Source organism: Lithobates pipiens, unplaced genomic scaffold, assembly GCF_037356315.1.
Source record: "Lithobates pipiens isolate NorthernLeopardFrog02 unplaced genomic scaffold, aLitPip1_a1.2 Scaffold_25, whole genome shotgun sequence".
Taxonomy (NCBI): Eukaryota; Metazoa; Chordata; class Amphibia; order Anura; family Ranidae; genus Lithobates; species Lithobates pipiens.
This window is the reverse complement of record NW_027507787.1, coordinates 54,807,628-54,832,062: the sequence shown is the minus strand read 5'-3', so window position 1 is coordinate 54,832,062 and position 24,435 is coordinate 54,807,628.

Below are 24,435 nucleotides of genomic sequence, written 5' to 3'. Positions count from 1 at the left end.
ATAAATAATGTTTGAAGTAATTTTCTAGCAAAAAATATTGATTTTAACTTAAAGTGGAGGTCCACCCTAAAAAAATAAAAATAAATTTAAAAAAATACATAAAAATGCTCCTAAAATTGGGGGAAAAAAAATGAAAAAAAAAATGTTTTACTTACCAGAAATGGCTGTTGCAAGGCAGATCATCCTAATCTGCCACTTCCTACTCCACGGTGATCTTCGTTCTTCTCCTCCTCGCATTGTCTTCTGGGGAATGGTGCACACTGTATTCTGAGAACTATGTGTGTCCCAGAACACAGCTGGCCATTCACAAAGTGCCTCATGACACGCACATGCGCAGTAGGAAAAGGCAGTGAAGCCGCAAGGATGGACCGATGGATGGATCGGCCTCAGACAGTGGACATTGAGGGCACCCTGTACAGGTAAATGTGCTTATTAAAAGTCAGCAGCTACAGTGTTTGTAGCTTCTGACTTTAAAAAAAAAAAATTCAGCTGGACCTCCGCTTTAAGAAACAAGTGTCAGAAAAAGATTTAGACTTTAAGTGGTTAAAATTCCTGCATTTACACATTGTTTAAAAACTTGTCAGACTGCCTGGATGTTTTTTTCACACAGAAGTTTATCCCTTTGAGCAAATTCAGAGTTTAGTGATAAATGGGGAGTACTCGGAATGGTCCAGTGTGCAAAGTGGAGTCCCCCAGGTTCTGTCCTGGGACCAATCCTATTTAATTTATTCATAAATGACCTGGAGGATGGGATAAACAGCTCAATCTCAGTATTTGTGGACGATACTAAGCTAAGTAGGGCAATAATTTCTCTGCAGAATGTGGAACCCTTGCAAGAAGATCTGAACAAATTAATGTGGTGGGTTGGCAAATGACGTTTAATGTAGAAAAATGTAAAATAATACATTTGGGTGGCAAAAATATGAATACAATCTACTCACTAGGGGGAGAACCTCTGGAGGAAAAGGACCTGGGGGGTCCTAGTAGAACGCAGGCTCAGCAATGGCAAGCAATGCCAAGCTGCTGCAAGCAAAGCCAACAGAATATTGTCATGCATTAAAAAGGGGATTGACTCCAGAGATAAAATGATAATTTTCCCACTCTACAAGACTCTGGTCTGGCTGCACCTGGAGTATGCCATCCAGTTCAGGGTGCCAGTCCTCAGGAGGGTTGTGCTGGAACTTGAGAAAGTCCAGTAAAGGGCAACAAAGCTAAAAAAGGGACTGGAGGACCTTAGTTATGAGGAAATATTACAAGCACTGAACTTATTCTCTCCAGAGAAGAGACTTGAGAGGGGATATGGTTTCAATGTACAAATACCGTACTGGTACACAATAGGGATAAAAAAATTCTGGGAAAGGGAATTCAAAAAGACGGAATTAAAAAATGAGAAAAGAAGCGTTTAACCTTAAACTGCGTAGAGGGTTCGTTACTGTAAAAGCAGTAAGGATGTGGAATTCTCTTCCACAGGCAGTGTGTCATGGTTATGCAGTGATCTTCCTGTTTGCTTACCTCCTCTCATGTGTTCAGACTAAGAGGCCAGCCACTTCCACCTGGTGGTTTTTATAACCTCTCCTCTAAGCATGGCTCCACCCCAGGCCCTATCAGGGAACCTTTGTTAACCTGTGCACTGCAGGTCAACAGTGCTGATCAACCATTGTGTATTCCTTTGTGTGTTCAGCTTCCTGTTACCTGCCGTGTTCTCTTCTGTTGTTCCGTTACCGACTTTGGCATGTCTTTGACTATCCCTGTTTGCCTGTGATCCTGACCTTTTGGCGTGTCCCTGACTATTTCTGTCTGCTTGTGGCCCCGACCTTGGCTTTGTCCCTCACCATCCTTATCCTCCTGTTGCCTACTGTGGGTGTGAGCTGGGGGACCCTGGGGGTCGTGACCTGGAGCCAGTTGCAGCCAAGTCCATCCTCACCACTCGAGGCTCTGGTGAACACCTGCTGGCTCTTAGACACAGAGCCCTAGGGAATCTTACGCTCTAACCCCGGTGGGACCTGTCTCCTGTCCGCAGCAGTCAGCCGTAGGGTCCACAACCTTGCGGTGCACTCCTGATCCCTACGGTGTGCATCTGTCACCTCGCCTCAAGGTGACCTGACACAGTGGGGAGGATAGATAATTTAAAAAAATATTAGATATGCACCTGAATGACCACAACATACAGGGATATACAATGTAATACTGACTTAAAAGCACACACTCACAGGTTGGGCTTGATGGACTTGTGTCTTTTTTCAACCTCACCAAACATGTAACTATGTAACCCATATATGTTCCAAGTCTGCAACTTAGATGTTGAACTCAGACAGACAGGCAACTGGCATTTTGAAGACAAGGCCAGCAACAGTAGTCTGTATATTTCTCTCATGACAGGTTTACTTTAATTATGCCATGTGGCTGTGTAGTTTACACAATGTAAATGACAGCTGGCCTTTTCAGTAAAGCTGTCACAATATATAATATAAATTCCAAAATATTATATCAGCCTATGGCCCTATTTAGTCTAAAATCATTGATGCAAATGTTATTTTGTACATGTTTTCTGAAATCCTGTATATTTGAATTGGAAATACAAAGTTAAATTAGATGACTTGTCTTAAGACTTTATTAGGACACCACAATAGGATGATTGATTAAATTGTTCTCTGTGCATTTAAAAGAGGTTGTATAAAAAGCATTGTGTGTTTCCTTTCAGGAGGCTAGCGCAGACGCTGCTGTGTGTGTGCCACCTCTCAGGCTAGATATCAGATATCAGGTAACTGGGAGAAGGTGACAAGTGGCAGACAAGGCGCTTTCCAGCTGACTCCCTCAGCCATCTCATGCTTACCTTAGCTTGCTATAGCAATAAAAAAGCAGCATCAATTATTAAGGCTTTCTTTTTAACCTCTCATAAAGCAAGAAGAATACAATATTTGGCATCTCCTGTTGGAAACTACAGACTCATAATACAAAGGATTAACTACAGTTTCCTGTTTCCTGCCAGGATCATAGATCCCAATAATCCATAGTAACAGTATTTAAAGTTGTAAATTCCTGCAGCCTTTCTGTCCATATCTGACACTTTTTTAAGTATGTTTTTTTCTTGCTGTAGAATTGTGGTGCTTATGGCCTTTGTTTTCCTTTCTATCGCAAGGACAATAAGATTTTTTTTAAACATCCAACAGGTAGGTACAAGCATGAACAGTCAGTACAGTCTAACAGTATGGTTGCTTGGTCAATTTGAGAGGAATAAAGAGCAAGGAAGATGTTCAAACTGCAATAAGCCACAGCAACCAACCAGGAATCATTTCTTAATTGTGCTGTCTGCAGCATTCTGAAATCTGATGTTGATTTGGTTTAATATACTTTGCACAGCATCTACATTATTCTTGTTAACGTTTCTCTAAAGTTTCTTGTTTTTCCCCAACTTTATTAGCATGCGTCTATATGGTTTGCAATAAACAGATTAATGCCTAGCACACACTGGCCAAATGTCTGTTGTTTTTTATTGAACCAGCCAACATTTGCCCCTTGTGTATGTCAGCCGATACAGCCTGGTACACACCAATAGTTTCATTTTTAAAAACTAACTTCGGACAGTTAGTACAGAAGCTTCGACCAGAGTTGTCAGTTTTTAAAAATAAAACTATTGGTGTGTGTACCAGGCTTTAGTAGCTAACCCTCAAGAACATGTTCTTACTAATTATGTAATGTCACCAACCTCCAAAGCGCTATACACATTGATATACATAACAGTGGTGAGCAATACCTACAATGCCTCAATGGCTAGCATATACATTTGTACAGCAAATTTTGAAAGACAGATAGAGAGAAAACCCAGTACAAGTTTAAAATGAGTAAACTTGACACCAGATAAAGCTCACCGAAGGTGGGTACACACTATAAGAAAATCGGGTGATCAGTTTTCTTCGATGTTTCACAACAAGTCATAACTGAGGATGGAAATAATGTACAAAAATTCTCGCACAATGAAGGCTTTTTTCTTTTCGTTTATTGTTTTTGATCAAGTGCAGTCTTACGTATCTAATTTTTCTCATACGAAAACAGTACACACTAAACAAAAATCGTTCATTCTGTTCACGTACAAAACCATTTTTTGGACTTTGTCTCTTCGGAAATTCTCATTTGGAAACGATCACACCTCGTATGGATTTTTTCTTCTTATTTTCTCATAGTGGGTACCCAGCTTTAGGTAAATGATATGGCACAATATATCACAATGGCTAACAATAAATTTTGCTTGACTTTTCTTGGCAGTTGGCACAACACTTTATACTAACATTATCATTCAGCTTTGTGGACTTGACATCCAGGAGCTACCAGAAATGGACACTACAATCTTTTTCATGTATGTTTTCTGCACTCAACCTACCTTGAGGAAGAACTTCATTAACATAGTCAGTGACTACTTTGAAACCATCAACCTCTGTACAGTATAAAGTGTACAATAGTCAGAAGAATGAAATACACATCATTGTGTATATTGATAAAGTGCAGGGGTCTTGAATGTGTAAGGCACAGAATGCAGGTGTCAGGAATATGTAATTAAATGAGTTGCAGGGGCAGGAGTGTGTAACTCAGAGATTGCAGAGTTTGGGAGTATGTAACATACAGACTGAAGGGATCAGAAGTGTGTAATGTAGAGTACAAGGGTCAAGACTGCATAATGTACAGAGTGCCTGAATCAGGAGTGCATAACATACAGAATGCAGGGGTCAGGAGTGCATAAAACACAGAGTACAGGGGTCAGAAGTGTGTAATAAGTGCGTAACATACAGAGTGCATAATGCAGAGCATTCTGGGGTACGGAGGATGTAACACAGAGTGCAGGAGCCAGGAGTGCATCTCACACAGAGCACAGGGGGAGGTGCACAGGGTGAAGAGCATGTAGAATGCAGGGGTCGGGAGTCCGCATAGGCCAGTAGACAGATTGCAACCAAAAAATGTCTTCACTCTCCAAACCAAAATTCCACCCTCAGTACAGGTTTCCCCCACCCCTCTCCCAGTACAGCTCTCCTATCTTTAATTATTACAGATTCCCCAAACCAGAAATGCTCTCCCTCCTCCATGAAACTCACTCACCAGATCCTGCAGTTCAGAGTGAGGGGAAGTTCTCTCACACCTGGACATGTGACCAGAGCTAAGGAATAGAAAAGGTCAGCCTCCTTCTCTCTTCTCTCTCTCTGACAGGCAGAAGAAGAGGTGCCGGCAAGTGCTTCACATGCCCAGGAGCTGTCAGTAATATGTTCTATGTGGCAAATTCTCTGGGAGATGTTTGGATCCCCTTATTCCTTACCCCCTTATCTATTGCCTTGAATGGCTCTCTTATATATTTACCATCACTGGTACCTGTAGGGCTTTGATACCCCTCAAATGAAATATAATCAATTATGTATTGTACACAAAAATCCACAAAAAGTCAGAGGAATGGAAGTAGTTAGTTAGTAACTTATTCAAAACATTCAGTTAAGTTTAAGCGATATCTTACATAAGAGGTGGGATTTGTTTATTAAAGATAGTTTTTAGATTTTTGTATAAAACATTGGAATGACCAATCTATCATGTTAGAGGTTTCAGAGGGGAGTAAAATTGGCAGTATTTTACATAAGAAATGTCCTTTGCTTCAATAATCCTAACCTGGCTTACAATATTGTAGTAGGTGTATATGGCACAATGAGGTTGATTTACATAAACTGGTGCACTCAGAATCTGGTGCAGCTGTGCATAGTAGCCAATCAGTTTCTAACTTCAGCTTGTTCAGTTAAGCTTTGGCAATAAAATCTGGAAACTGGTTGGTTTCTATGCAGAGTTGCACCAAATTTTGAACTCTCCAGTTTTAGTAAATAACCCTTAGTGCTTATATAGATAAAATAAACTTCTGCCATTGTAAGGCACGGACCTGCTATTGCGAATGCTAAAACTGGCTCTATGTCAAAATTGTTCAATAATAGAGATTCAGATTAGAATGAGTTAAAATGTCCTTATCTATAAACACAATTGCTTATAACCTGTATCTTAATACTGTAACTAAAAATTGTTTTGAATATTAATGTGGATTTAAATTCTAACTGAATAACATTTACAGTAGTTTGCTAAAATACTGTTTATCATAAATAGCTGCCAATGCTCTTTTTCATAAAATCTGTGAACCCTGTCTGCATGTTTGTTACCAATACCGCCAGTAGTTTTCATCAGGGTGACAATGCCTGAGAACAATTGGAAGACATCTGTCGCCCGATACCAGGAAGTGCCAGAACAAAGACCTTCATGGCAGGATCATCAGGTATTCCTTTAATGAAAGCTGCAAACTGAAAACATCTGAAACAGCATTTACACAATGCAACTTATATGATACTTTAGTTAGCTGAGTTTAAATTCAAATAAAGTGTGAAAACAGATGTGTTAATTTTTTAATTAATATTGAGCATATACTGCATATCTATTAGTATGAATGATTCAAATTTTTCAGTGCAAGTTTTTTTTTACATTAAGAACTTATAAAAATGACGCATCTCTAGCACACCTTTCAGACTGGTAAAGCATATTTCCAGTTTTAGCAATTTCTTCAAGAGTTTTCCATAGGGTTACTTTTGTTGTTCTATATTGTTTCCTTCTCATGTGCCACAAGATCTGTTTGTGACAAGAAGTAAAGTTGATGAGTCCGGGCTGAGACAGTAAAAAGGCCCCTTACAGCTCCCTGTAATTAATAAATAAACCTCTGTGGGAGTTTTAGCACGCTGGCCGCTATGACAGGGGCTGTCTGCAGAGCACTTAAGCATTAAATGACCAATTTCTGTCAAACTAACTTCCACGGCCTCTTATTCTTCCAGTGCCTCTCTCTCTCCTTCCTCTCCCTCTCGTCCATGTTCTCACATAGAAGGCTCTGCTCCCTGCACTAGGAGTTTTTCAACAACTGATGGCCCCTAGTTCATTTCTGTGGAATTAATTGGTCCCTGAATGAATACTGTTGACAAGGCAATTTATCATGTGTTTGGCTTGACAGTGCTGGATGTCTGAAGGGGGTGGGAGAAGCAAGATGGACAGAATAGGGAGGTAAGCAAAGGATGGAGGGATATCAAAGAACTGGGAGGTATATTAGGTGATCAGAAAGCATATTAAACATTATCTTGCAGTGAATTAAAAATATGTATATGCATTATGTATGGCAATGACATGCCTGGGTAACTGAGACTGTGTTCACAATGTTCATTTCATATACAACAAGCACTGTAATAAACTTGTGGCAGCAAACGAAACAGACAATGGTACATAGACGAGAACAACTGGGTCATTTTGAATGCCAGCTATGCCTTCCATAAGTAAAGATATTAAAAAACAAAACAAAGGCTTGAACATTTTTCAATGCATTAAGCTAACTTTACAGATAATAGGACATTTATATATATATGTACAGAAACTTTTAAGCAGAATGATGTTATGTAAAAGCATAAAAAGTCTGAATAGCTTGCTCTATGGTAATTGCCATACATATTTAAAACATATATGTTAAAGATGAACTCCAGGCAAACAGCTAAATACACACATGAAATAAATTTAAGAGAGCTTTATTTTGTGGACCAAAAGGATTTGTATTTCTGTCCATCTAGTTCTGAGATTTACGCAGACCTGTCAGGTGGGGCAGGAGACCTGATTCTTTCTTCAAGTAGTTATGTAATTATTAATGCTAATAATGAGATGAAAAATTAAAACAGTGAAGATTTTTTTTTTATATAAATGTCTTATATTGAATCATGTTGGTGAAAGAATAATATTAGAGGTTTTATCATTGGCACGTGTGCCGTAGCAAAAAAGGGTGACATATCTGTGTGCTAAACAAGATAAATAGGAAAGTTTTAAGAGCAGAGATGTGCTCTGTGGCAAACCATGGGGATAATAATGACATGCTAAATGAAATAAAATTCAAAAGGTTTAACCACTTCCCAACCGGTGCACGCCGATGTATGTCGGAACAATGGCACAGGTAGGCAAATGGGCGTACCTGTACATCCCTTTAAATTTGCCGCCCTGCCATCGCAAGTGCCCCGTCGGGCCCCCGTGAGTCCGGCCGCGGGTCCCACGGACTCGATCACCGCAGGCATACCTGGGATCGTCTCACGGGGCGGCTGGACTAGGAGATGCCGTTGTAAACAGCATCTCCCAGCTCTGCCTAGCAACAAGTAACGCTGATCTCTGCTCCATGTGATTGGAGCACAGATTAGTGTTCACTAAAAGAAAGCCCAGCCCCCAACAGTTAGTAACATGCCCCTAGGAACACTTAACCCCTACACTGCCACCCACTGGTTAACCCCTTCACTGACAGTGTCATTTACATAGGTATCAGTGCATTTGTATAGCAGTGATTGCTGTATAAATGACAATGGTCCCAAAAATGGGTCAAAAATGTCTGATTTGTCCAACCATAATGTCGCAGTCACAATAAAAATCACCGCCATTACTAGTAAAAAAAAATTGTAATAAAAACGCCATAAAACTATCCCCTATTTTGTAAATGCTATAACTTTTGTGCAAACCAATCAATAATCGCTTATTGCGATTTTTTTACCAAAAATATGTAGAAGAATACGTATTGGTCTAAACTGAGGGAAAAAAATTTTTTTTTATATATTTTTGGGGGATATTTATTATAACAAAAAGTAAAAAATAATGTGTTTTTTTTCAAAATTGTCGCTCTATTTTTGTTTATAGCGCAAAAAATAAAAACCGCAGGGGTGATCAAATACTACCAAAAGAGAGCTCTATTTGTGGGAAAAAAAGGACGTCAATTTTGTTTGGGAGCCACGTTGCACGACTGCGCAATTGTCAGTTAAAGTGACATAGTGCCGAATCACAAAAAGGGGTCTGGTCTTAAGCCAGCAAAATGGTCTGGGGCTGAAATGGTTAATAGTGGTGCATATAGTGTACCATGATGAAAGATACTTTGGTACTAGGGATGAGCTTCGTGTTCGAGTCGAACGTACGTTCGACTCGAACATTGGCTGTTCGTCCGTTCGGCGAAATCCGGACATTTTGGTCCGTTCGCGTCAAATTAGTGTGCGATGGCGCAGTGCATTGCTGGCTCATGATTGGCCAAGCATGCACTGTAACCCCGCATGCTTGGCCAATCGCAGCGCCAGCAGCGAGGAGAGCCATGATTGGCCACAGGCAGGATGCCTGTGGCCAATCATAGCTCAGGCTGTGTAGTGCACGCCCCACACTATATAAGGCCGGCATCGCGGCGGCCTCGTGTAGTGTGTTGGCGTCTGAAGCAGTGGGTGTTCTGTGTACCTTCAACACAGTACACACCGATGGTTTTCGGCCGATTTTTCTATCTTGCTGTTGTGTAGTGGTTATTGTCTGTGTGCCCTGACCGCAGTATACACCGCTATATTCACCTCACCTATATAGCTAGTGATCTATCTTTTATAATAGAGCTTGCAGTCAGTAGTGTTAGGAGATAGTGCGTGCTGAGTTAGAGTAGGATTTTGCAATATCAATCAATTGGATCGCTCTGCAAATGCTGTCTCATGTACCCCTTAAATGGACAAAGCCTACTTGATCTTTATGCGCAGCCACTGCACCCATCAAGCGCAGCCACTGTGCCTATCAAGCGCAGCCACTGTGCCTATCAAGCACAGCCACTGTGCCCATCAAACGCAAGTACTGTGATCATTAAACGCAGCTACTGGTGCCACTAGCGGCTGGTGCTCAAAATTTTTGGGGAGGCGCAAACAAACTGAAAAAAGAAAATCAATTGCGGCCATTGTGCCATCAAACTAAGCCACTGTGCCCATCAAGCCCAACCACTGTGTCTATCAAACGCAGCCACTGTGCCCATCAAGCGTAGCCCCTGTGCCCAGCAAGTTCAGCCACTGTGCCCATCAAATGCAACCACTGTGCCCATCAACCACAGCCACTGTGCCCATCAATTGCCACCACGTGCCCATCAAATGCAACCACTGTGTCTATCAAACGCAGCCACTGTGCTCATCAAGCGCAGCCACTGTGCCCATCAAATGCAACCACTGTGCCCATCAAACGCCACCACTGTGCCCATCAAATGCAGCCACTGTGCCATCAAACGCAAGCCACTGTGCCCATCAAATGCTGCCATTATGCCCATGAAACGCAGCCACTGTGCCCATCAAAGGCAGCTACTGTGCTCATCAAGAGCAGCCATTGTGCCAACTACCATACCTATCAATTGCTGCCAGTATGCCCATCAATTTCTGCCAGTGTACCCATCAATTGCCGCTCCTGTGCCCCATCAAATGCTGCCAGTGTGCCCATCATTTGCCGCTGCAACTGTGCCCCATCAAATGCTGGCAGTGTGTATCACCCCGGCACTTGCCTGTCTCGCAGCGGGTCAGTGGCGGTGTCCTGCGTGCTCCTTGATGTCTTCTTCCGTCCTCTCTATCAGGCGTCCAATCACAGCGTCTGATGTTTCAGCCAATCAGGTGACAGATAACAGACCCGAGCACCTGATTGGCTGAGAGGTGGTTCAGTGTTAGCAAAGTAAATTCCTTCGCTTTGCTAACAAACAATTGAGTGAGCAGCAAACGCACAGCATTGCACCCGCTGTTCACCTTTTTGGGTGCCTATTAGAGTCTACGGCTCTAATCAGGTGCTTCCAAAAAAAAAAAAAAACATCACTATAATTCAGGTGCCCAGCGCCAGAAAAGGGGCCAGACACCTGAATAGGGGGTGTCAGCGGGGACTATAAATAGATTCATGCAAGGCATGAATCTATCTATGGTGATAGAGCGGTGACAGAAGAGAGGGGGCAGCGCTCCTGCGCCCTTTACGGACGCACTGCCACTGTATGTTATACTTTTCATTTAAAGCCCCTCTCAGAGATAAAATCCACACCCCTGCCTGTTGTAGCCACTTCCTATTGGATGGACTATGGTAAAAAAAAAGGTGGACGTCAGCAGAGAGGATTGGAGGAGACTGGTGGTCCCCTGGGTCGGTGGTACTCCTAACAGTGGGGATGTGGGATCTAGTTTGGGGATTTACGTGGGTATATCTGGCTTCACACAGTAAGGGGGAAAAGGCCTAATAGAAAAAGATAGTGGGTATTTAAATCAAATAATGAAGAGGTAGAGAAAACATTTTGGGAGCCCAATGGATACAGCAAATTATGCATTCTAATTATTTTCCTATTGCATTCTTCTTTCTTTTCTCCAGTACCACTACATTAAACTCCCACTTAAATTAATATTTTATTGCTTCATAGGCAGAACAAATGTCATTTGTAATTATATGGCAGAGGTTGCAGTGTGGTGGCACCAGCACCAGTGCCTAAGGCCCAATTTGTCTGCCCCTGTTTAACAGGGGCGTTTAAGTACAATTTTTGATGCAATGCTTTGCAGCAGGGCTAATTCCTGCAATAAAACTAGAGTATATGGAAGAGGTTGCAGTGTGGTGGCACCAGCAGCAGTGCCTAAGGCCAAATTTTTCGGGCCCTGTTTAACAGGGACATGTAATTACAATTCTTGATATAATATTTCACAGGAGGGCCCCTTCCTGTGCCCACCCAGAGTAACGGTGAGGACCACAACCACCAAAGGTCAATTTTTCTACCACTGTTCAACAATGGCATGTAATTACAATTCTTGATATAATCGTTCACAGCAGGGCGCTCCAGCGCCCACCAAGAGTCACTTTGAGGGCTTACAATGTTGTGGCAAAACCAACACCTTGTTCCGCCATTTCTGCAGAGCATATAGGACAGGCCCCTACTTTCAAACATCCAACTTACAAACATCTCCTACTTGCAAACGGAAGGAGACAACAGCAAGTGAGATGAAAAAAGATGGACGACAAAACAAATTATACAGGGGTGATAACCCTTCCCTATGTTTTCCAAAAAGCTTAAAAATAGTTTTTTGGACTGGAGCTACACTTTAAAAATGTACCAGTTGAAAATTATAAACAGATTCAACTTAACACAACAAACCTACACAGTCCCTGTCTTGTTTGCACCGCCTGTATACTGCTGTTCTGAGTATATAGGGCCTGGGGGCCACACGCATTTCCTTTTTTTAATATGGGTACAGGGTTCCCCTTAATATGCGTACAAGACCCAAATAGGCTGGTAATGGGCAGGGAGGGCTACCCATGCCATTTTTCTCAATGATTTCCAACCATATTGCAGGAACCAGATATAACATTAAAACCGCAAGCAGTTTTAAATGGTGTTATTTCCGTTTAATGTCATTTTGTGCAGGGACTGTTCTAAACACGGGAAAGACGTGGCACTTCACAGGCATACTACAGACACCCCCCAGGCACGATATTTAAAAGAATATTTCACTTTTTTTTTTTCACTTTAATCGTCATTAAAATCAGTGCTCCCGCCAAAACGGCCGTTTTTAAAACTTTTTTTTGCATTGACCCATGTCCCCTGGGGCAGGAGTCAGGTCCCCAAACCCTTTTTAGGACAGTATCTTACATATTAGCCGTTAAAATTAGCACTTTTCATTTCGAACGTTCGAGTCCCATAGACTTCAATGGGGTTCTAATGTTTGTTCGAATTTGGGGTCCGTTCGAAAGTTCTGGTGCGAACCGAACCGGGGGGTGTTCGGCTCATCCCTATTTGGTACTAACAGGCCTACATGGGACTAAATTATAGTAATATGATTGTCTAAACAGTGGTGACTTCACAATAAGTAGGTAAAAATTGTCAATCCTTATAATACATGGTCTCCAAATGGGCAATTTTATATAATACACAGGCACGAATCAGTCAACTGTTACAATATGCAGGAAGCAAATAGTCAAGTTATACATTACATGCAAAGAAAAAGCCATGTGTGACAATATGTGGACAACAAATGGGCAGTTGTAACTATATGGGGGAAAGCAAACAAGCAACCATAACTATATCTGGACAACAAACTGGCAATCATGACAATATACAAGTAACTGTGACAATATGCGGGCAACAAATGAGCAATTATGACAATATATGTCCAAAAAATTCTCCCTCCTCTCTCATTCCTCATCCCACCTCCCTCCTTCTCTCATTTCTCATCTGACTCCCTTCCTCTCTCAATTCCCACTCCACCCCTAGCAAAAAAATCTCCCCTTCTCCAGCAAGACTCACCCTCAGCAAAACCCTCTCCATCAGCAAAGCCCTCACTCAGAACCAATCCAGTCAGTCCAGCACAAGCTCCAACACAAGCTGTAATATATACATAGAAAACGCTTTTACTAACAGGTATGGCTTTGTCTGCATCGAGAGTATATTGGCCAGATGAATGTTAAGCTGGTGAAGAAAAAAAGTGGTGCATTGTGTCTTGTATTTCTCAAAATGTTTGGGTAAAAGAGAATTGGTCACTTTGGGCAAGAACAGAAGTAGCAAATTATGAAGTTGTTTGAGATTTTGAACCAAGGGTGGAACCAGTGTTTTTATGTGTCCTTGGCTCTCAGTATTCTAGCCCCACAGCCCATATTAAATTGCAGGGACATTTATTTATACCCATATCTATTGCTAGCAGGACTCGGCAGGGGTGCCAGCTGCCCCCATTTATATTTGCTCTCTAAAGCATTTGGGGAAAACCCTGACATCAAAGAAGTACAGTGTGGATCAAAAATGTATAAATGTACATTATTTGTAGATGATTTGCTGTTATTTGTCACCTCCCCTTTGCTGACTTTGCCTACTGTTATGTGTGTGCTACTTCAGTTTGGCGAGATCTCAGGCCTTCGGGTGAATAAATCTAAATCTCAAGCTCTGAATATAAATCTCCTTCCAGAACTTCTGATTAGGCTGAAAGATTATTATCCCTTCAATGGCAGACAGGTCCCCTTCCTTATTTGGGGGTGTCCATGTCCTCCTGTGTATCTTAGTTATATCATCTTAATTACCCACCATTGTTTAAATGCCTGTCAGCAGAGCTTGCTAAATAGTCTTTATTTGATCTCTCATGGTTGGGACATTTGTGGTAAAAATTACAATTTTGCCGAAGGTGTTATATTTCTTTAATTTCCTGCCTATAGCTATAAATCAATCTGACCTGCTCAGTTTTCAGGTGCGTCTAATTAAATATATATGGGGTCAACGAAGGCACAGGTTCGCAAAAAAGGTCCTCTATGTGCCCAAGACCTGGGATGGGTTGGGCATTCTGAACTTGTGGCTATACTATTAGGCAACGCAATTAACACAGTTATTGGTGGTCTAAAAGCAGATTGGTTATGGCTATAATGTCAAACTATTCGATCATTCACTATCGATCTTGTAATGTGGCAGAACCCTTTGGCATGCTCAGCAATTACGGTCCCAACTTTATCTTATTCTCTGTTGCTGTGGGATAGACTATGGATGCAAGACAGCTTAATTTTGTGATTTAATCCCTTGGCTCATATCTTTAATGATACCTGGTTCACTCCAAGCATGGACGCTAGTGCTTGTAAGTGGTGGTTGGATCATTTATAGAATTGGGCACTGTTTTACCACAGCTGGACCTTTCACCTTGGCCCACTGTATCTCTAAATTAGAATTGCCTCGGTCTGAGTTTTTTTTTGCATCCATGAGATTTCCCATTTTTTTAAATCTGGGCAGGAGACCCCCACCATTACTCTCTATAAAAAATGGTGTAATACAGACAGAGGACAGAGGGGAGGGATCTCACTGATTTATGGTTTGTCGCCAGCCTGCCCAGATAAATTATCTTTGGAAACATGGCACATCCATTTTCCTGATGCTTTCCTGGGGCATTGTGAGACATTGTGAACATTTCTCTTGTTGAGGTTAATCTTATGATGCAATGGTACCTTGCCCCGGCCTGCCTAGCTAAGATGTATGGTGGTGTCCCTGTGGTGTTTTCATGGTTGTGCCATGAAGGGAACAATGTACCATATATGTTGGGAGTGCCCCTGTATTAGGGGATATTGAAATAGGATTTTTTCAATGCTTAGTCACCACATTGGTAAGCCCCAATATGCTTTATTGAATGAGGCCATTTCTAATCTCTCTACAGTGAACAAAGGTTAGCCTACTTCCTTTTTCTAGCAGCTAAATGTACAATTGTGGGTGCTTGGAAGAGGTCTTCTGTGTCTTTTACCCATACCAAACATAAAGTCTTGTGGATTATGGTGCATGAAAAATTGTTGTGTGTGCTGAATATCAAGATCAAGCAATTTGAAACAACGTGGTCCCCTTGGGCTTTGTGTATGCATATCTCCCTAGAGGACTGATTGAGGTAGTTTATTGTCCCTGGATTCTTCTCTTCTCTTTTTTCCCCCTTTTTTTCCCTTTTCTTTCTTTACTGTGTTCCTTCCCTCCTTTTTTCTTTCTGTCGATTGCCTCCTGACTCTCTGGTATTTCTTTATTGGTTTACACTGCTGAACGAGAGATTCTGAACCAGATTGATGACGAGTTGATATTATTGACTTTACTTTTCTTACAGAACAGAATGGGGGAACTTAATATTCTATATAAAAGCAGAAATTTACATATATGCTTCTAGATGATCACAGCCTAGCTTTTTTCTTTCACATACATGTGAAACATGTGGACATGTGTAAAAAAAAAGTCCATACAGGAGATGCCTACACAATACTATCCCTTTTACATATCTAGATCTGGAACTGGTCTTGGGTCCAGGGCCCACCCAACTACAAAAGCCTAGAGAAGCATCACTGGCTTCAGAGTTTTAGGAGTTTAGAAGCAGTCCTAACACTGGATAGTTGTGTATTTTGGTATTACTTTGCCATGACTAATCTTTTTCAACATCAACCTCTTCCTGTGATACCTTCTCCTCATGCTCTTAGCTGTTTCCGCCAGCCAGCTCATTGTCAGCCCGGGCATAAGCAGCAGTATTACTAAAGGGATATTTTTTGGAACTCTGAATTTTTCAGCACTGTTTCCAACAACAGCTGTTTGTATTTTACATAGGATCCCTCCTTTAGGTCAAACTCCTGATGATCAGAAGGTGGAAACACCACACACTAGAGCCCAGCAACTATACAGAATGGTGAAGAGATGGCTGAACTCTTATCTTCATCTTTCTGTATAGTGGCTGGGCTCAGGTGTGCGTAGTTTCCACCTTCTGTCTTCTGATTTGCTTCTGCTAGCCTGGATGAGCTTTTCGGAACTCCTGTACCCATTTTGTGCTTTGGACTGCAGGGGAAGGCTTTGTAGTGCTGTGAGTGGCAACATTTTTGCATATGGGTCACAGTGAAAAACTCCTGCTTATATTTCATCTACTGAATTTTTGTACACTATACCTGTAATAATTGTGTTGTTGGGGACTAGAGTCACACTCATGGGGTATGTAAAGAAGAATTTGCTGATTTTGGAACTTGACCTAACTATTCATGGTGACAACTCACTGCTTTTTAGACAGTTTATATTGCTGTCCTTGACCCCATTGGGAAGTTTTTAGTCACTTTCTTGTTGCTTAAAATGGTGGAGCAGTTGTGACTGGGCTGGGAAGGCACAGGCAGTAATAATGAGTCCCTGTTGTAGAAAATATCTGTCAACTTCTATATAGTTGGGACAGAGGCCCATGGCATCTACTAAGAGAATATGTCAAAGATCAAAGTTCTGTAATTTTAATGTTTAATTTATCATAAAGTTTACAACAAAAGTTACTTCAAAGAAAAACATTAATGAAAAGGTTCTGATTTTGGTGAATTGCAAGATCTTCATGACATCTCTTCACTAGTATTATAGTAGAACAAGAAGCTAAGTGCAACAGTTTGAAACTGTACAAAAGAGCTAAATAGTGTTTGTTTGGGGGAGGGGGGAGCTACTGCCTGGATCTGATGTCAATATAGCAGTGCAGCAGTGAGCATAGAGAGAGAAAACATGGAGCCAGACTGAAGGGGATGGGTCTACTATTCATACGGTATATATCAATTACACACATTTTCATGTTACGTATCTGAAATATTTGGCAGAATTGTCAGTCCACTTTACGCTCTTGGTCAGCAAATGTAGTGGTGAAATTTTTAGCCTATTTATACAGCATCTGAAGAGTTGTATTTACTCTCACAGTGTAATTCATTATGCTGGAAATGTGATTATTGCATGTTCAGGTTTCTGTCTGTAGACTTGGCAACAGTATAACATAAAGTCATTTGCAAACCCCCAGTGAGGATATATCAAAGGGAGAGAGACATGTTCTGCTTCGCACAAATCTGGGCTTCTACTGGCTTAGATAACTGTTTGATAAGAGATTTCACTGGGGGGATGCAGATGGGAGTTTGAAAACTCTCCGATTAGCAGAGACAATTGAAAATGTTGCAACATAAGTGGAAAAAATGTCATCTCAAAGGGCAGCACATTCAGTACATTTGTACTGATCAACATTCAAGCACATTCAATCTTAGTTACGGTAAATATATTCTCTGTTCCAGAGCCTACAGTAAAAAATAAGTGAAGTGTTTTGATAAACAAGATTTCTGTATCGCATCAAAACATCACAAATCATAGTGTCGGCTAAATTAAATATATATTAAATTGCTTTTAACTGTAAATTATTTTCTAAGCAGTACTATTTCATTTTAGCTATGTAAATAGAACAAAAAAAATATGTTTTGCTGCATATTTTTGTACACAGCTGTATTCTGGCCTTTTAAAATTCTGGGGAAAGGGACTTTTAGTATTCCATCTACTATTCTTCATATGTCATTGTTAGCTAACCACCCTGCAGTCACAACATTGTTCCTTCCCACCTTTAGGATCACACCCTCCTATAACCCACCTCCTTCATTGTACAGAAACATATTTGGAAAGGTATTGCATATCTTGCCCATTGGGAGATTGTACAGGGTACAATTTTTTTAGAGGGTATATTCTCAGTAAAACAGCTTTGCCCCTGGGCTTGTTTTGAGAAAAAAAGGAGCATTCAAGCACAATTGCTGTTCTGCTTAGCATAAAGACAAATATTAGACCGATGTGGCTTTCCCAACTGTAAGCAGCATTACAGTTTTCTATTAATGTTTTAAAAATTAAATTGTAATAATAATAAATTGATAATATTGCTAATATTTACATTGCATCTCACAACTGATTACATTCAAATTTAATGAATGAGACTGTTATGCCTGTAACAAACTTTGTTGAACTCTTGCAACATGTTAAGGTATATAATTTTGAAATTGGTCTGATTATAGCCACCTTAGATAGCTTTTACATGTTCAGCAGTACAAATTTGGTGCAGAAAGACTCTCTTGGTTGTTTTCAGTTCCCAAGTACAAAAAACAATGTAACAAAAAAATTCTTGGTGCCAGAAGCAGTGACGGACAATGTCATTTGGTGCCCAGGGCAAAGATGCCCAAGTGTTTCCCCCTACCCCAACTGCACTGAAACATATGTAACATTCAATAACTTAGTAAAATATGGGGTAACAATGACGTAGAAAGTCATTCCCTGGCATCAGTGTGAGGAGAAAAAGGGCCCCTTAGCTGGTGGTGTCACTGTAGGGTAGAAATGTTCCTGCATTGTGGTGCTATTAAAGAGAAACAATGCCCCTGCATCTGTAGTTTCAAAGAAGAAAGATAGTAGTAGTCTCACTGGAAGGACAAATGCCTTTGTGTCAGTGTTGTCACTGGATGAAAAGAATGCTCTTGTGTTAATGGTGTCAGTCTAAGGGGGACTGATTTGGTGGTGATATGAAAGGTAACAGGGGCTGAGAGGGTGGGGCTTTGTTGGTTCTTTTGACTAAGATGAACTCATTCAGGCAGCTGAAAGGCTGCAAGCCTTTTTCACCACCACATGGTATAGTAGATCTGGACGTCAATAGTTTACATATTATTTCTCATTACCTAGCCTGGCCCACCCTACCTTCCTAGATAGGTATAGTGCATGGTAGAGAATGTTATTTTTCAACAGTCTCCTAGGGAGCCGACAATCCATCCAACAGGCTCAGACCGATATACTTATAAGCTGATGCAAATGCGTTAGGCTCCATTCTTACAGGCTTGTAGTCGGTGTAAATCCCAATCAGGGCCGCCATCAGGGGGGTACAGCCCATACACCTGTAAGGGGCCCCGGTGTACCTAGGGGCCCGAGCGGGATGCGCTTCTTTGTACACTTTCATATCCTCTGAGACGGCGCTTCAATTAAGTACTCAGGTGTCGGCTGCTTATCATAACAGCCCACCTAGCAATGGAGTCAGTCTAGTTTCATCCATTCTGACTAGGGGTGGACTGGGGACCCAGGGTAAGTGTGGGGGTGATAATTGCCACTGTGGGGGCAGCAGCAGTGTCATTGCTTCTAAATAAATACACTGCGCTGGTGTGTATGTATTTAGAATCTCCACAGCTCCTTTCTGCCCCCCTGCACTGTGAGATCTGGCTCAACCCCCCTCCCTCCAATCACCAGTGCTGTGTGCTGAGAGGGGGGGGGGGTGGAGCTCATTTTAGCTGTACTGGCCGGGATGGCTCTGCTCACACTAGAAGGAGGTGAGATTCATTTTTTCTTTAGCAAAGTCTCCTTGGAAGAAAAACTGCAAAAAGTTGTATGTATTGCAGTGATAAGGAGACACTGAGAATGTAGAGACAGCGCATGTCACAGATATCTCCCAAGCTAGCACACAAACATCCTCCCACCACTCTGTCCAGATAATGTAAATATCATTTATAATTATAACCATTAATGCAACCCTGGTTGGATTATATAAATATACATTTACATCTTATAACAGGAAGATGTTTTCTTTGAGTACCAATTTTGTATTATGTAACTTTTCTATATTAGTAGCTAGATGAGCACAATAGTTTTTTTGAAATTATAAACATGACTATCTGACCACATCTCAGCCCCCCCCCCCCCAGCTTGCACCCCCCCCCCCGATCACTTCATACATCCAGCTGATGAACTTCACTCAGACCCTTATCTACCAAACATCACTCCCTGGTCACCCCGCAGACTGCCATTAAAATAAATCCTTCCCCATTCTGCCACTGTCATACCCTCCACACTCCTCTCTACACACTGGAGGGATTAAATCGACTGGATCTGGGCTGTACTGATGGCACAGAAGGGATAAAAGGACTATGGAGGGAGGATACTGCGAGAGAGAACCAACATAGAGGGGAGATGAGACTGGAGAAGGATGACATGGGATGGGGTAGGATGACCTAGAATGAAGGAAGAAGAGGACATGGGATGGCGAAGATGGGACTGCAAAAGGAGGATGATGTGGGATGGAGGAGATGGAATTGGATGAGAAGGAGAACATGGGATGGGGGACAAGGGACTGGAAGAGGAGAGCATGGGATGGAAAAGAAGGACATGGGATGGAAGATTTGGGAGTGGAGGAGGAAGAGGAGATGGGATGGGGTATAAGGAACTGGAAGAGGAGCACATGGGATGGAAAAGGAGGACATGGGATGGAAGATTTTGGAGTGGAGGAGGAAGAGGACATGGGATGGAGAAGATGGTAGTGGAGAAGAAAGAGGACATGGGATGGAGGAGATGGTAGTGGAGAAGGAAGCGGACATGGGATGGAGGAGGAGGAGGACATGGGATGGGAGAGAAGGGACTGAAAGAGGAAGAGGAGCACATGGGATGGAGGAGAACATGGGATGGAGGATATGGGAGTGGAGGAGGAAGAGGACATGGGATGGAGGATATATTGGGTTGTAAAAGTATTAAAATAAAAGTGGGTGCACTGAAGGAGTTGGTGGGATGGCCAGTGGGTGGATTTGGTGGGATAGACAGTGGGCGGGCCTTGAGGAATGTTTGTGGTCAGGCCGGGGGGGGGTGCCCAGACCTAAAGCTGTGTAAGGGGCCCTAAAATTTCTGATGGCTGGCCTGATCCCAATATCAAGAAACAACTGATTCCTGCTGCTGGGTTTGACAGCTGTGGGTGAATAGCTGCTGCCACCAAGCCCATATACTGCAATGGCAGGCTTTCAGTGGCTGCAAAGATGTTGGGAGTGAAGTTCCACTTTAAATAACCTTATTCCTGATAAATGAAAGGCTCTCGTCAGTCTTGAATGACAAAATAATGGTCCTCTAAAAAGTCTGGGGCCGGTGGATCAGTTATTTGACTGCCAATCCCAGTATGGCTCCGATCTGAGGAGCCTTTGATAAACGTTTGATAACCTTATTCCTAAAAAGAGTATTACTATCTTTTCAATAATGAATGAATTAGTGCCCATATGTAAATATGAAGTCAAAAAACAAAAACTGCCAGCACTTTTCTTACCTAAATATTGCTTCTCCAATGTTTGTCCCTCCTTGTTTTTTGAGGGAGCCCTTATGCTCCCCCTGTCCTCCAAGAGAAGGCAGACCAGCTCTGTCTCATAAATCTCCAGCCTCCATAATCGCACAAGCCGCAGCATTGGCGGCACTGGAGATCTCGCATGACGTCACCCCCTTTTCTTCCCCTCTCCAGGAGTAAAGTGTGTTTCTCAGCGAGCGCATGTCCGCTTTCTCTCACCTTGTCAGACCGCTGATGGAGGGAGGGTAGAGTAGAATCCTCTCTCTAGCAGCTAGTGCAGCTCCCGCCCTGTGCTCCATTCTCCAGACAGCAGCATGATTACTCCTCTCATTTAGACAGATGGAGAATGGAGCATCGACAAGCTCCCAGCGCCCCCTCCTTCACAGGACCACACAGCGCCCAGGGAAGGTGCCCCTCTGACCCCCACCCCCCCATTGTCCCGGCCCAATGAGTGAATCAGCTAAAGTGAAATGACAACCACAGATCTCAGAAAACACAATGCTGATAAAACCATGTGGCATGTATAGGAGATCAAACACATGGGACACATGATCCAAAAAAAAGAGAGCTGTACCAATACAATAAGAACAGTCATTATGTAAATAAAGTATGATTCCAGAGATGGTGACTTCAGTGGAAATTGTTACCAGTGCTGATATACTGTATCATCTGCATTTGCAAAGAAAATCAAAATATTGATAAGTTTGATCATGTATTTTTAAAATAGATTGCAGCTGAGAGAAGAGCAAAGCAAATCATGTTTAAACTGGACACAAATGTAAAAATAAATGTGATAATGTTGTATTTATTTCAACATAAAAAGCATTCAAAGACATTCGTTTCTACCAAACACAAGCTTTATAAGTATAAAGGAGAGCAATTGGAAGTGAAAGGCATGTGCGCATGTAAGAAACAGAAGATGACATTTTACACTGTAAATACCATGGCTGACTCAATGTGGGCCTCAGAGTTTGCCTGAATTTAAAACAAAGCTAGCTGGTTGTGCTAAAGGACAATTTTCATAAGACCAACTATCTAATGGCAATAGCTCTGATATTCATAATGAGTACAAGGATGTCTTTCACTGAATAGGACAATTTCCTGAAGACTAGGTAATTATAAGTGGATAAAAAAATTACTGTTATGCCCTGTACACATGGTCAGACTTTCCGAAGGAAAATGTGCGATCGTATCTTGTTGTCGGGAAATCTGATCGTGTGTGGGCTCCATCGGACTTTTTCCGTCTGAATTTCTGACACACAAAGTTTGAAAGCGGGATCTAAAATTTACCGACAACAAAATCCGATCCTTTAAATTCCGATCGTGTGTAGACAATTCCGACGGACAAAGTGCCAGGCATGCTCCAAATAAATTACGAGACAAAAGCTATTGGCTACTGCCCTCTTTATAGTCCCATTGTATGTGTTGTACGCCACTGTGTTCTGAACGATCAGATTTTCTGACAACTTTGTGCGACCGTGTGTATGCAAGACAAGTTTGGGCCAAAATCTGTCGGAAAAACGGACGGATTCTGTCGTCGGAATGTCCGACCGTGTGTACAGGGCATTACAGTTCTGGTGGTCCTGATAGTAAGATGCAAATGAGATTATCAGTATGGAAAAATAAAAAACTAAGTGTAATGGTTAACGCTAATCAGCCCACTGAAAAGGAAAATGTAACGGCCACACATGACAAAATCTGTACAGGTAGAGGATTAGCCAGGAGCCCAGAGGTTGAATAAGGCCATATATGAGGGACACTATTAAATGCCTTCACTGGAAGGTGCAAAACAGCTGGTATTTCCAAAAAATTCACACAATTACATCCATACTACATTTAGCACACTGCAGGGAGGGGATTACTCCATCTGCATGTGGCATTTGATATATATACCAGAAATGTTCCAAAGAAGCAGAGATGAAATATATACTAGACTTAAAGCAATGTTAAACCCAAAAACAAAAAACAAAAATTCAGTTTACCAGTCATTAGTTGTGGTGACTGCATTCGTTTTCTTTTCTTTGGCTTCTTCCCTGCCAGTGTTAAGTGGTTTGTCTCATCTATGTATACTGACTGGAGAGTTTGTGCTGTGAAAAACAACAGACTGAACATGCTGGCTGAACTACCAGATGAAAATACAACAAAAATAGCCTTAAAAAGGAAACCAATACAGCCATCACATTTAAAGCCGGCCATAGATGGTTTGAATCCCGGCCAATTCAGCAGTGACCGGTCGAGATTCAAACCATCTATGGGCAGGCCGATTGTACCAAGGTCAGATTTTTTCATGCGACTATTACCAGTGGCTATAGCCGCCAGCAATAATCACTGTTCTTTCAGCAGGGATGGCTCCCCGTGCCCCCCTTCCAGGAGAACCCAATAGCTCCAATGAACTTCAGCATTTTCAATTGACAGCTTTGACAAAAAAAAAAACTGGAAGCTGATTGATTTGTATGCAGAGCTGCCCCAGATTTTCCATGCTCCAGTTTTAGTAAATCAACCCCAGCATCTCTTTATTTTAGGGGGCCATGCACAAGATGGCACTTATCTATATCTATATATCTATGCATGTATTTCTAAAGGCCTATGTCTATATTGAATTATCTGTTTGAACGTTCAATGTTTGTATGTTTCATTGAGTTTTTCATTATTGATGGACATGCTCTGTATGCCTTAAATAAAGAATTACAAAATAAAAAAAAAACAATTTGCTTGCAGCATCACATCTTTAAACCCAAATAATCTATGACTGCTCATGTAATACCAACGTGATCATCACAAAAAGTTGCAAGTGTGACAGACCCAACCAGGACAGGGGCTTTTGGAGGGGCTGCAGGGTGGCCTCTTTACTACTGACTATGGGCCCTGGATTTTGAGAACTGTTTACGAAAGATTATAATTTTCAGTAAACAACTTTGAGCCCTAACCATCTATGTCTGATGGACCGAGACAGGAGAGTTTTCAATTTGTCAAACATTTGGTCTCACATCCAAGGAGGAGATCCAGACATTACTTGTTGAAATACAGGAATACATGAATACTGTTGATGGCATAGGATTAATAACTCTGCTGCTCGTGAGCCAATGTGAAGGAAGGAAAGTGATGGGGTGCGGCACCAAATTAAAATCTCTAAATATTCTATTGCTGCACCTAAAATTAGTAATAACTAATAACTTATAAATGATAATTGTGAAGGGCTGGAATAAACATATAATTAATAAGTGAAAAATTCATACACAGTATTATACAA